The 15,000-nt window shown below is 40.6% G+C and overlaps 1 protein-coding gene across 2 annotated transcripts in view; it reads right to left on the bottom strand.

Moving 5' to 3' along the window:
- The window catches only part of LOC123520780 (trissin receptor-like), a 317,228-nt gene that overhangs the window by 109,115 nt on the left and 193,113 nt on the right, over positions 1–15,000 (bottom strand). Inside the window, exon 1 of one of the 2 annotated variants that reach the window (XM_045283367.1) lies at positions 644–735. The exons of the other annotated variant lie outside the window; for it this stretch is intronic. The gene's annotated coding sequence lies outside the window, so the exon portion shown is untranslated. Of the gene's footprint in view, positions 1–643; positions 736–15,000 lie in introns of those variants that run through there. 2 annotated transcript variants of the gene reach the window in all.

The raw sequence follows: 15,000 nt of genomic DNA, 5'->3' as shown, positions 1-15,000 counted from the left end.
TCTCTCTCTCTCTCTCTCTCTCTTTGCAATTACCTAGAAATAAATGAGTTGATTACTTAATCGATATTCATAAATTTAAACATTTTTATTTATTTATTTATTCATCCACTTATCTTTATTTTTCGGCAAAGAGGAAAGAAACATGAGTGACAGCCCTGTGTGTGTGTGTGTGTGTGTGTGTGTGTGTGTGTGTGTGTGTGTGTGTGTGTGTGTGCAACCCTATCCCAGCTCCACCTCTCATTGTGTGTGCCATAATAACCTTTTCCAGCAATAAGACACTTGCCGTCACGCTTACAACACACTCCCTAGGGTGCACAACATGGAGGAATGACAGCTGAGGGATGGACTCAGCGAGGCTTCTCTTATTCCTCTTCCTCACAGTCTCTGACCTTCACTTTTCACCATGGCAGGTTCACACCGAATGCAATGTTATGTTCACAATGTGTGCAATAGTCGTTTACATATTTAGCTTGTTTCAGGCCCAGCAATTTTCTCGAACATAACTCTCTGACGCATGTACCTCCAGAGTAAGTCGTGCGTCATTTTGGGCAACTGGATCATGCCATCACTTGCATTATACTGCTGGCCTTGGAAGAGTAGTTGCATAGCATAGTGTATCATCGTTCACGATGTCAATACTCACGTTGCAAGCATCGCCAACTTCAGGAAGTGGAATCCCATATGTAATGTTGCATCGCAGCTGGTGTGAGATCGCCTTTATGTTTTTTTAATGCTGTAGGAAGCAATTGATATAATTAAAAAGGCTATAGAGAAATAGAAAGGCCATAAAAAGGATAGTATTTTAAATCTGTAATTACTCTCACTCTCCTCTGGGAGGAAGAACTGACAAAAGATTAAATAGCTTCTTAAGTGCCCCCTTTGCATATCCTCACCAGTGAACCTGCAGTGTTTTTTTTTTTTTATTGTTCACCGGCTCCCCGATGCCAATCTTACCCGTTTAACCGGTGAACGTAACAATTGGCGACCGTGACAGGACCCTTATAACTCTTGTTCTGTGTTCCATTTTTCTAGTGACTTTTTTTTCTGTGATTACATTATTTTTCTTATGTGTTTCTGTGGTGTTGTGACTTTGATGTGTTTTTTTCTACGACTTACTCTGCGTGTGGTTTAAATTTACCTTTGTGCGATCAAGTGGCTCCCTTTGGGTTAAAAGTGCTTCGTGACTTTCATTGGTATCGCATACCAATGGTAGAGCAGGAAACCAGGTAGAAAGGCGTGTTCACCGATAGCACTTATCTCTATTTTTGCACATAGGCAGGTGTGTAATAAGTGTTATCCAAGTGTTGGGATCATCATATGTTCATGCGAACCCTCAATCCCCTCACTTCGCGGATCATTTTTCTCGCTAGTTAGAATTGGCCATTTTAACTAGTCTCTCAGACTAATCCGCCTCCTTATCAATAACAAGTCTCAGTACAATTCGCTCCTCACTCTCAAGTCTCGTAACTAGAGTAATCCGGATCCCTCTTAATGCCGTAATTCTCTATCATTAGTGATTGTACTCATAAGTGTTTACTTAAGTATAATCTAGGTAATTTCAAGGTTGCCTTTATTATCACTCTGCCAAGTTCCTCACTTAAGTAATTCACTTATCATTTTTGTTGTTGTTTGTTTAACATCTATTTAATATGGCTTCCGCTCAGTTTAACGTTGAAGATTTTGTGCTGACCCTTCTCTGGAACAACTTAAAGATGCTAACATAAAGAAAGACCAATGGAAAGCCATCGCTAAACATTTTGATGTTCCTATCACGTCTCAGATGACTAAAGAGGTCATTAAGAATGTAGTTGTTGAACATCTAGTGCAAGAAAGTCAGTTACTAGGAAATCCCATAGAAGAGTTAACTCCCACGTCAACAGCCTCTACGAGGACGATGATACATAGTCCCCAGGAAGAACAGGATAAGAGTGGGAAATTGAGAAGCTTAGACTAGAAAACCGGATGCATGAAAAACAAATGCAAATACAGGCAGAAAAAGAAGCGAAAGAGATGCAACTACAGGCAGAAAGAGAGGAGAGAGAACTACAGGCAAAAAAAAAGAAGAGAGAGAATTTCAGTTACAACTTAAAAGGCAGGAGAAAGAATTAGAACTTCAGGAGTTAACCCTACGAAATGACGCTAAGTTTAGAGGGGAAGAAATAGATATAAAGAAAAAGTTAGCAAGCTTTAATCCTGCTACAGCTGCTCCGCTAGTTCCCCCTTTTGATGAATCTGATGTTGACGGGTCATTTCGCGCTTTTGAGAGCATTGCTAATAGGAATAAATGGCCCAAGGATCAGTGGGTGTCTCTCCTTGTCCCTAAGCTAGTAGGAAAAGCTTATAGGGTATACAACGGCCTTAGTGATGAGGTAGAATATGAAGAGATCAAAGGTAACATTCTAGACGCCTACTCTATCACTTCTGATGGATACAGACAACAGTTCCGAAAGTATGTGAAACCAGACTCTCACACCTATGTTGAATTTGCTAGTGAGAAACTAAGACAATTTAAGAAATGGTTAGCCGCCCTTAACATTACCACCTTTTCGGAGTTGCTCAATCTAATGGTCCTGGAAGAATGGAAGAACAAGTTACCCTTTAATATTCTGAGGCATGTGGAAGAACGGGAGAGAGTGATCTTATGTCTGCCGCTAAAGTGGCTGATGCCTTTGCTTTGTTGATGGGATCCCTGGGTAGTAGAGGTCGTGGTTCACTATCTAATGTTAGGTCCTCCTTTGGGGAAGGTTTTGGGGCGCGGGTGGTAAGCCGACCGGATTCTCGCCAAATGCATATAATTCCCCTGGTGTACATACTGTAAGAAACCAGGTCACACGATCCAAAAATGTAGACACCCAAATTGCAAGGCCTCTCAACGTCAACTTTCTTTTGTGGCCCCTAAACCTAACACATTTGAGAACAAGAAACCAGTGGCCCTAGCTAACCCTGTCAACTCTCCTCTAGAACTTTATGACTCGTACATGTATCAAGGTAAAGTGTCCCTGACTGATGGTAAAGACAAGGCAATAAATGTCAAGGTTCTGCGTGATACAGGTGCTGCCCAATCCATCTTAAGGGAAGATGTCATCCCTAACATCAAACAGGCTTTCACTGGGGAGAAGGTGATCCTTACAGGTCTCGAATCACAGCTCTCCTATCCCTTGGCTAATATTAGCTTACAGTGCCCTTTCATTTCAGGAGAGGTTGAGGTAGCCATTAAACCTGGTGAACTGCCAGTACCGGGGTACATCTTGTACTGGGTAATGATCTTGCGGGTAACTTGGCTGTTCCAAACTTAATTGTTCTTGATTCTCCCTTAACAGAAAGTCCCACTAAGACCCTGGACGAAACATCCCCTCACTTCTTCCCAGTGTGTGCAGTCACCAGGTCTCAGTCCAAGTCCCCTGCCCTTTCACCACCTCCTCCACCAATGATTGCCTCTACTGACAACTTGTACAATAACATCATTTCAAAGGAGAATTTGATTAATGCTCAGGAACAGGATCTCACTTTGGCTAAGATCAGACATGTTGCCAGTGAGACAAAGGATATGTCTAAATTGCCTTGTTTTTATTATCAGGAAGGAGTCCTGATGCGTGCCTACAGACCTCCTGAACTGAAACAACTAGACACCTGGTCAGAAACACATCAAGTTGTCATCCCTTGTCTGTAAGACCAGCCATTATAGAACTAGCTCATGATGGATTGTCAGGTCATCTAGGCATCCAAAAAACCTACAAGAAGGCTCTTCAACATTTTTTTGGCCAGGAATGAAAAAGGATGTGTCACACTATGTAAAAACATGTCATATATGTCAAATTGTGGGTAAGCCTAACGAACGCCTTGTGCCAGCTCCTCTGACGCCTATTCCAGTTCAGACGGAGCCCTTCGAAAAGATCGTTCTAGACTGCGTAGGGCCCTTACCCAAAACCAAACGAGGGAATCAGTATTTGTTAACCCTCATGGATCCCACTACCAGGTACCCTGAAGCATTCCCTCTTAAGAACATCACATCAAAGACCATTGTAAAACATCTAATACATTTTTTCACCTCGGTAGGAATTCCAAAACAAATTCAGTCTGACAAGGGTAGCAATTTCACTAGCAATTTTTTCCAACAGATAGTGAATGAGCTAAACATCGACCATGTAACCTCCTCGGCTTACCACCCCAATCCCAAGGCTGTCTGGAGCGGTTTCACCAAACATTAAAATCCATGATGAAGAAGTATTGCTTGGAGCATCAAGGAGACTGGGATGAAAGTATCTCTTTCCTTCTCTTCGCTTTAAGAGAATCTCCTCAAGATTCTTTAGGTTACTCCCTTTTGAATTACTCTATGGTAGACAGATCAGGGGGCCTCTCAAAATATTAAAGGATCAATGGTTTACTCAAAATACTCCTTCAAGCCCCAGTGTGTCTGACTACATCAGTAACCTTAAGAATAAAATCAGTGAAGTCAGATCTTTTGCTAAATCAAACTTCCTCAAATCTCAAACTAAAATGCAACAAAATTCTCTTCCCAAATCTGTCATGAGAAGTTTCAAACCAGGAGACAAGGTTTTACTTTTTCTCCCCACTCCAGGCAATGCTCTTCACAGTAAGTTCATGGGACCTTATGTTGTGGCTCAAAAACTAAGTCCATTAAACTATGTGGTCCACACTCCTGACCGTCGTAAGGATTCCCAACTAGTTCATATTAATCTAATGAAACCTTACCACTCCAGAGAACCAGAGGACGACTTGTCTCGCACTGTACCTGTATGTCTGGTAGGGAAGGAGTCTGGTCCTGTGCCCCATGAGGAAGAGTCCGACATCGAATTCCTCTTCTCGTCACCTAAAGGACGCCCCTCAAACAGCCAAATCATGTCCAACCTTGATGAGGTTTTCTTTCCTTAACACCTTCACAACAGTCTGATCTTAAAAAGTTATTGCTAGACTTTTCAGAAATCACAGGTGACCTTCCAGGGCTTTGTACTACTATCCAACATGATATAACATTAATATCTAATGACATCAAGCCTATAAGACAACCAGCCTATCGCATTTCACCCATTAAAAGAGACTTGATGAAAAAAGAGGTAGACTATCTGCTCTGTCATCACCTTGCAGAACCTAGTATATCCCCTGGGCTTCTCCTGCCTGTTAACATCTAAGCCAGATGGTAGTAGTCGATTTTGCACCGACTACAGGAAATTAAATAAAGTGACGGTGCCAGACTCCTACCCATTGCCCTTGATAGAGGACCTTATAGATAGCATAGGAGTAGCCAAATTTGTAACCACTATAGATTTACTTAAAGGTTACTACCAGATTCCCTCTCGGACGAGGCCCGAATAATATCCGCCTTCATCACCCCTTCGGACTATACCAATACACAGTGATGCCCTTCGGCTTGTCTAATGCTCCCGCCACCTTCCAGAGGGCTATAAATTACATCACCCAGGACTTGGAGGGAACATCTGCCTATCTGGACGACCTGGTGGTGACTTCGGACGACTGGGTGACACATCTGACCCGTCTCCGGAGGCTGATGGGTCGGTTGCAGGAAGCCGGTCTTACAATCAACCTGGCCAAGTCCACCTTCGGGAAGTCTACGGTGGTCTACCTGGGACATGTGGTGGGGAACGGCAAGGTTCGCCCCAAGAGAGCCAACGTGGAGGCCATCCTTGGCTTCCTGTCCCTACCACCAGGAAAGCTCTCATGAGGTTCTTGGGGATGGCTGGTTTCTACAGACGATTCTGTAGGAACTTCTCCACCCTGGCCGCCCCTGACGGACCTTATCAGCACTTCCGTCCCCTTCCACTGGACCCCGACCTGTGACCAAGCCTTCCAACATCTCAAGGCGTTCCTCTCCTCGGAGCCAGTGGTCTGGACGCCAGATCACTCCCGCCCCTTCCATCTACAAGTGGACGCGAGTGGAGTTGGAGTGGGTGCTGTCCTCCTACAAGCGGACCCCACAAGCGGCATCCTCCATCCCATCGCCTATCACTCCGCCAAGCTGAAGAAACACCAACTCAACTACTCCACCATCGAGAAGGAGGCTCTGGCACTCGTCCTGGCGCTCCAACGTTTTGAGTGCTACCTTCATCCTGGTCCTCAAACTACGAAGGTCTTCACCGATCACAATCCTCTGGCCTTCCTTCACGCCATGAAGAACCGAAACCAACGCATTCTTAGGTGGGCCTTGTTAACTCAACCCTTCAACTTGAAGTCCACCATATCAAGGGGTGGACAACATCATCGCCGACGCCTTATCAAGATCTCCCGTCTCACCTCCTTCATGAGCCCATTACGGAGGTCTTAGGGGGGAGGAAATGTTACGGCCCGCCCGTAACATACTCCACTACCATCACCTCCTCCGCTTGCTACCTCGTTCGCCACCTCTCCACCTCCCTTCCACGTCACCGTCTCATGAACCTTCCACGTCACCGTCTCATGAACCCTCCACGTCACCGTCTCATGAAGCCCCGCTACTGTCCCGAAGTTGGATTCACGCGGCCCCATTCGACTCAAGCGGAAGTGTTAAGCAAGCTCCTGATTTCTGGAAGTCAGTCGAGGTCAAGGCCTCAACCAGTGAACACAACGCCTCTTGGACTACCGTGGGATCCACCATCACCCAGCACTTCACCACTGCGACACCTCATAAGTATCACTTCCCCTCGTCCCGTTTTTCCACATTGCCTCCATATAGGATTAGTATTATTGTTAGGTATTAAGTTGGGTTCTTTATTGTTGTATTATTGTTGTATTTATTTATATATATATATATATATATATATATATATATATATATATATATATATATATATATATATATATATATATATATATATATATATATATATATATATATGTGTATGTGTGTGTGTGTGTGTGTGTGTGTGTGTGTATGTCAGTTTCATGTGTTTCATGTTGTATCTCTATGTGTATGTCAATTTCATTGTTATTGGGTTATTAAATAGCTTCTTAAGTGCCCCTTTGCATATCCTCACCAGTTGAACCTGCAGTTTTTTTTTATTGTTATTGTTCACCGGCTCCCCGATGCCAATCTTACCCATTTAACCGGTGAACGTAACACACATAAAATCGTGGACTCGACCTTGACATGTGAGAATTTTGCTTTCCCGAGATTCCACGAAAAAAAAATAAAGCCTCAGGAATATTACGTTCTTTCACCGCAGCGCCACCGATCTTCCCACTCGAGGCGAGACAGCAATCAGTCACCGCCTCGCTGCCACTCTTTGATGTATTCAGGTGATCTTCTCATTGGCATCATTTCCGTCAGTCTAATAATTCATTTCTGTCCCAAGTCGTGGTGCTGGAGCTTCATCAATTCTAGTATCACTTCCCTTTTTACGTCAATGAATTCCTCTTGTCACCTTCCATCAAAGGTTCTTGGGTAAAGATGAGCATTTGGGGAGTGGTAAACACCTTTCAGATTCTCCATAAAGAGACGCGCCGATGTTGCCTTAATGTCTCCACTTACATAATCACCAGGAGAAAAAAAAGAGCGATTTTCTGGTTCATGCACTTCGAAATTCAAAAGCACACAGTGCATCATCGTCTGAGAGAGAGAGAGAGAGAGAGAGAGAGAGAGAGAGAGAGAGAGAGAGAAAGTCTGTTAGTATACCAAAATTCACGATTTTTGCGTGTCAGGATGAGGTACAATGACTAACATGGTGCACAAAGAAAGAAACGGTACACTTAACATCACAATTTACCACACCGAGGCACCACAAGACAGTGCATCCTACATTGCGGTACAATTCCCACCACGGTACAGTGAGTGCAACAGCTAGACAGAACACGTCTGATAGTGATATTTATTTATTTATTTTGTTTATCTTATTTACTTATTTTATATTTTATTATGAATTCTAAAGCACTGTTTGGTGTTGTTTCCTAAATTAGCTTGTGTGTCAAGTAGCGCTGCATGTCTTTTTTTTTTTTTTCATTAGTCTCGAGACTCATATTGATTGCTCCGATAATTAAATACAAGATCGTCCTTCCTTCTCCCTCCCTCCCTCTCTCTCTCTCTCTCTCTCTCTCTCTCTCTCTCTCTCTCTCTCTCTCTTTCTCCCCGGGCAGAAGGGAAAAAGAGTGTTTCAGACAACTTATCAGATGGGATTTTCTTGGAGGGATGTTTAATTTTATGATCGTCTTTAGCTTATTCAACACCGGTCCCCACCAAAACCGCCACCGCCAGTATGTCCTCCACTTGTTCCTGAAAATCAGTTTAGCAAAGGTTTATTTTCATACATTAACAAAACTAATATATCTATTCTTTCTGTTTTGTTTTAGGAAGGCTGCAACATCACGCCAATGTCTGTGAAAGAGTAAAAAAAAGAAAATGTAATACACATCTACATGCCTTTACTTCACTAATCAGCAAAGTAAATCCACCAACTGAATAGATCTTGTTTTTTCGCAAATGGTAATATGGATAATCTTCTTTTTATTAATTTCCTTCCTTAGTGTTATGTTTTCCTCCCCATTTCTTGCAGGCTATCCTAGTGATTAAAAAAAAAAAATGGATTTGCGTGTTTCACTGACAAAAAAAAAAAAAAAAAAAAAAAAAAAAAAAAAAAAAAAACGTGGGTGAATTGTTCTTAATACACGCATGTAATTATATACTGAAAGTTGTAAAAGCAGCACTCAACGAAACTAGACACACTGGCTGTTTAATGAAAGCCAAATATGTGTTATATAAATAATTTTAAACACACGCACACACACTCACACAAGCCAGAGGACCGGGTTCGATTCCCCGGCCGGGTGGAGATGTTTGGGTGTGTCTCCTTTCACGTGTAGCCCCTGTTCACCTAGCAGTGAGTAGGTACGGGATGTAAATCGAGGAGTTGTGACCTTGTTGTCCCGGTGCGTGGTGTGTGCCTGGTCTCAGGCCTATCCAAAGATCGGAAATAATGAGCTCTGAGCTTGTTCCGTAGGGTAACGTCTGGCTGTCTCGTCAGAGACTGCAGCAAATCAAACAGTGAACACACACACACACACACACACACACACACACACACACACACACATACACACGCGGCCCGGTAGCTCAGTGGTTAGAGCGCTGGCTTCACAAGCCAGATGACCGGGGTTCGATTCCCCGGCCGGTTGGAGATATTTGGGTGTGTCTCCTTTCACGTGTAGCCCCTGTTCACCTAGCAGTGAGTAGGTACGGGATGTAAATCGAGGAGTTGTGACCTTGTTGTCCCGGTGTGTGGTGTGTGCTCAGGCCTATCCGAAGATCGGAAACAATGAGCTCTGAGCTCGTTCCGTAGGGTAACGTCTGGCTGTCTCGTCAGAGACTGCAGCAGATCAAACACACACAGTCCTACCCGAAGATCGGTGTATGAGCTCTGACCTCGCTCCATAATGGGGAAAGACTGGCTGGGTGACCAGAAGACGACCGTGGTGAATTATACACACACACACACACACACACACACACACACACACACACACACACACACACACACACTTAGCTTTTCAAACGTTTACAAACTTGAAAATGATAAAAAAAAAGACATGCAGCGCTACTTGACACAAGCTAATTTAGGAAACAACACAAAACAGAGCATAATAAAATAGAAAATAAGTAAATAAGATAAATAAATAAATAAATAAATAAATAAATAAATAAATAAATAAATGAATAAATAAAATAAATAAGATAAAAATGAAAAATAGAAAAAGATAAAAGCCCACAGTATCAACCTCTGCCGTCCAATCAGTTAAGAAACTTTGTCATCATCTGAACAGACTGTCAATCGAGACGCCAAAATACTGAAGATTATTTGATCACAGCCTCCCTCAGAGTTATCAAAAAACATGATCAACTTCTACCGTCCAATCAGTTACGAAACGATGTTACGGAAGGCCAACTTGACGGAACTAATATTTGGTACTGGACAGCCTTTCCTCTAACTTTGTGAATGGGCACAGGACGATGATAACTTTATGTAATTAATCGGAATGGGGAAAGGTCTCTAGTCTAGCAGCATGATTGAGTTCCTGAAATGAATGAATGACTATATGAACGGAGCAGAGATTAATGGATAGGCGTATTTTAACCATTATATGTCACACTGTGATTATCTTGTTGCAAGTGCACTGATTACTAAGTGACTATATGAACTATACTATAAAATATGTGCAGATACATAAAAACTACTGAAGCGTGTGATGGTACTATTCCAAGTTTATTCTTCGTGATGTTACAGAAATCGCAGGACTAACATCTTTGGGCAAAACCATGAACAGAAACTAAGAAAAATGACTCTTACAAAACTTATCTTTAATGTTGTATGAAGATCTGATTCCTCTATTTTTCGATTCGTCACGAAGAATGAACTCAGGCGGATATAATTTATGTCCTCAATACCTTCTTGTTCAGCTTGACATTCATACTGGACAAGCCTCTCTCCATAAGTACTGTAACTGATACTTACACTACGCAACACCTATTTCGTGATATTGTGTACTTGAGCGAGGCATTAAAGACATAAAGCGTCTCTGAAGGAGGGTGAAGTTGAAGCATTACAAAATAAATTATTTCCGGTCTTGCCCTAATTTCTTCACTTAAGTGCTTTCTCTACATCGAGAGAGAGAGAGAGAGAGAGAGAGAGAGAGAGAGAGAGAGAGAGAGAGAGAGAGAGAGAGAGAGAAACTATGGATAAGTGCGTCTTCAGGGATGACAGGGAAGGAGGGACTACAAATTAATATGATAAAGTGATTGATAGACTAAAAGCGGCTGCCTCTTCACCATCGGTTCTTGGATGTGCTGTGGCCGGCGTCGGGTGGTTATGACATAAAAAGAAGGCGGCGTGTAGGCGGTAAGACGTATGAGGGAGGAAGTCAAAAACGATGTGAGAGCAAAAAGATATCGCCGGAGGGGAAGAAGAGCAGAGTATTCGGAGGCGAGGGACCAGGCAGTGAGCGAAAAGGTGTGAAGCATCAAGGAAAAAGACCATGTTCAGAAACACTTCAGCAACGCATCCGCCTTACACTCAAAAAGGGTCCTGTTGACATGCTGTTTCCATGGTTCTGGGGACAGGTTACCAAGATTTCTGCATTATCAACAGAAGAAATACTCCTGAGAACTCTGTTGATCATCTCTGTAGTCATGGTGAGAGACCAAAACGTTTCAGAATACGAGCCAGAGTCGCTGGAATGAAGCGAAAGGCAGAGGAAGAGGAGTCGAGTTCGGAAAAGTTAAGTTAGATCACGGTTACAGGAGACTTGGAGAGCCACCAAAATACACACACCGCTCGCACGGAAGAAAATGTGTAACTGAATAATATCAGGACGGAGGTGTGAGTAAAAAAAAAAAAAAAAAAAAAAAAGAAAGAAAAGTATAACTTAATAATCTCTGAGACGAAGACAAAGGTGTGGATATATAAAAATAATAATGAGAGTAAGAAAAATGAATGATTTGATAATATCTTATAACAAGGTAGGAACAAAAAAAGTAATATGTACATAAGAAAGATAACGATGTGGTAGCAAAAAAAAAAAGAAAAATAGGGAAAACTGTCGTATATTTTAAGCCTCGTAACTTCATTTATTCCTTACACGCCACTTTTTTCTTATACGGTACAGTTTCTACACACACACACACACACACAAAAAAAAAAAAAAAAAAAAAAAAAACACTATTAAACTACTGCTTAATATGGAGGTCCAATTAACTTTTCCTTCCTGAACCATAAACAATTCAATGAGTTCTGGATCTAAAAATGAATTTGCAAGTTGGAGTAAATACTGAAATACTGACAAGACGCGCTCTCTGCCTACTCGCGTCCATTTGACCACCACAAGGTAAAATCGATACGGAAGGGATGAAGGGGAAACTTTGCTGCGCCTCGGCTGACAAGGGAAGATTGGACGGGTGAAGGTCTAGTCATAGGAAGAGATAAAAGCTGTGAAGGGACTGGAGGTGAAGATTGAAGCTTAATTATCGAATCAGAATCCATTTTTCTTTGGACTAGATTAATGTGTTCATTTCAGGAAATAATGATTGGAAATTTTAGCTTGATTGTATTTACTTCCTTTTCCTTAATCTTTTTACTTAGTTACTTATTCTGATTGCTATTCTCACTTTTCTTTATAAATATCCGAAGACAATTTTAAAAGCATTTTTTTTTTTTACTCCAATTTAATTACTTGCACACTGTGGATGTCTTAGTCTGATTACACTTTTCTACTTTCCCATGCGTCAAAATATTCTAAGAGAGGATTTTCAAGGAGCTTCTTACACTAAAACTGATTAGCTAGTTTGAAGCGGTTTTGTTTTTTCTAATAACTTATGATGGAGTGGGAGTTTTTGTTCAAGTTTTTCATTAGACATCAATATTTTCCACTTCTTATATCAAACGCAAATTCTACACTACGTATATCTTCCTAGCGCACGATAATGATAAGCCGGCAAGGTTATTGATCTAGCCTAAAAATCTGCCAAAGACTTATAATGTTATAAACAAAAAAATCATCACATACTCATTATTTACGCTTTGTCATATTCAAAATTCAAAGGTCTACGGCTTGAATAAAGGCCAGCGACATTTAGAATAAGACTTTAACGTTCTATTCAATTTAATTTTGCGAGCATCCTTCATATAAAAAGGGAAAACGTTAACATTACGCCATCACTTCTTAACCCACTATCATAATAAGTTTGTCTTCCTTGTCTCGTCTTTAAGAAAATAGGCTTCACATTTATTCTATTTTTCATAGTAGTACATGACCAACGTCGATTATATATAGGTAGATGAAAAATCCCCCTGCATGTAGTATACCTTCTTAATCCAAGCACTGTCCTCGCCTGGTCTCGTTACCTTTAATTTTCTCAGGTATCGCCGTCCCTTTTTAGACTAACGTTAAAACCCATCCAGTAGTCTTCAGCTCTCTTTCCCAAGGCACCAGATCAGAGGGAACACCAGTTTTAAGGGATTAACAGTTACATGGAAGTAAAAGAGGGCTAAATATTTACAGGGTGATGTTGCGTGTAGTTCTTACTTAATCCTCAGTAAATCATGTTGGACAGGAACGTAATACAGGAAATCCAGGGAAACATTAATTTTGGGGTGTTTTAATCGCGTTTGGCTACCGAGTTAATGTTCTCTGGTGATGACGATAGTAGTGGTAGTAATGGTGGTTGTGGTGGTGGTGGTGATAGTGGTTGTGAGTTGTGAGTTGCTATGGTGATGGTGGTAGTGGTGGTGGAATATTATAGAATTAATCTTGCCAGTTGTATTTACTTTGTATTTACTTAGTTGAAATACTACATTACAAAGGCTCTCTCTCTCTCTCTCTCTCTCTCTCTCTCTCTCTCTCTCTCTCTCTCTCTCTCTCTCTCTCTCTCTCTCTCTCCTGTGAGTGTGAGTGTGTGTGTGTGTGTGTGTGTTTGTGTGTGTGTGAGGGTTGAGTGAGTGGTTTATGCATACCTTAGGTCAATTTTCCACTAATATCTCGTTTATAACGGCCTCACTGCCAGACACAACCTGACATTAGCGAGAGCCTGGCACCTCTGCAGCCTTCGTGTCCCCTCCTCCTGTACCTCAGTGTAGTGGAGATGGTGGAAGTGGTGGTGGTGCTGGTGGTTGTGGTGGCAGACATGTTCATCCTGTCATCGAATAATTTTTATCCCCGATGTCTGAGAGTGACACAATTCACAAGAAAAATATAAAATAAATATGATCCCCCATTAGCGAGACTCTTATTTTTCTGTGTTAAAGGACTTGAAGGTGGGATAAAAAAAAAATATAAAAAGTCCTTATGTAAAGACATTTGATCGATAAAGTGTTCCTATGATAACTGAGTGAGCTAGGCCAGGAAGTAATCACCGAAGACAAACTCACATTGTTAATAAATACAATGGTAAATTAGATAAATTTAGGTGTTATTTAAAAAAGAGTGATTATGGTCTAGTCACAGATGTACACAGGAAAATAAATCTTTTAGTGGCTTAGGGCTTAATTTTAAATCTTTTGTTCCTAATATCTGTAAGGTCAACTCTATTAAAATTGTTATTATATAGGACCTTATGTATTATGTAGTACTTAGATCAGTTTTGATAAAGAGCTTTTATTTTTTTTATTTTTTTACCGTGTGGGGTTTTCACGGGAATTTATGGGCTAAAGGGGATACTTTTTGGGGTACCTTCTATCTCAAATTTGGCTCACCCGCTAGGAAACCCTTGCCCCGAGTGAGGAAGCCCAACCTACACTCAAAAGGTTAAAAGAATATTTTACATCAAATAGATATATCCACTAGCATTACTTGAGATGCATGTGAAACCATTTTTACGAAATAGATTTAGCAATAAGGATACGAGAACTGATGATAAGCTTGTCACGCATCTTAAATTACCTTTCCAGGTTATAACTAACCTTTTCTATTTTGTACAAGTGACTAGGAAACTAGAATTTACTTTAATTAGATTTGTGTTGATCAGACAGATTTGACAGATGTCGGATGCTAGGAATACAGTACATAAGAGATGTTCCAGGACCTCATTGTCCCGGAATTTTAGGAGGGTGTACAGGTCTGGTCTCTCACTCTCTGCACGTGTTTTAGTGTCTGAAGATGGGATTACGTTTGTCCCAAATCGTAGCAAGAGTTTAAATAGAAAATATTGATTTTGCTGGGGCTTTTCTGCAACCTCTGCATTTTACACACAGGTGGATCTACACTCAATATATATATATATATATATATATATATATATATATATATATATATATATATATATATATATATATATATATATATATATATATATATATATATATATATATATATATATATATATATATATATATATATATATATATATATATATATATATATATATATATATATATATATATATATATATATATATATATATATATATATATATATATATATATATATATATATAGATAGATAGATAGATAGATAGATAGATAGATAGATAGATAGATAGATAGATAGATAGATAGATAGATAGACAAA

Source organism: Portunus trituberculatus, chromosome 47 (assembly GCF_017591435.1).
Source record: "Portunus trituberculatus isolate SZX2019 chromosome 47, ASM1759143v1, whole genome shotgun sequence".
NCBI lineage: Eukaryota > Metazoa > Arthropoda > Malacostraca > Decapoda > Portunidae > Portunus > Portunus trituberculatus.
The sequence above is the reverse complement of the archived record's forward strand: the minus strand, read 5'-3'. Positions and strand labels throughout refer to the sequence as shown.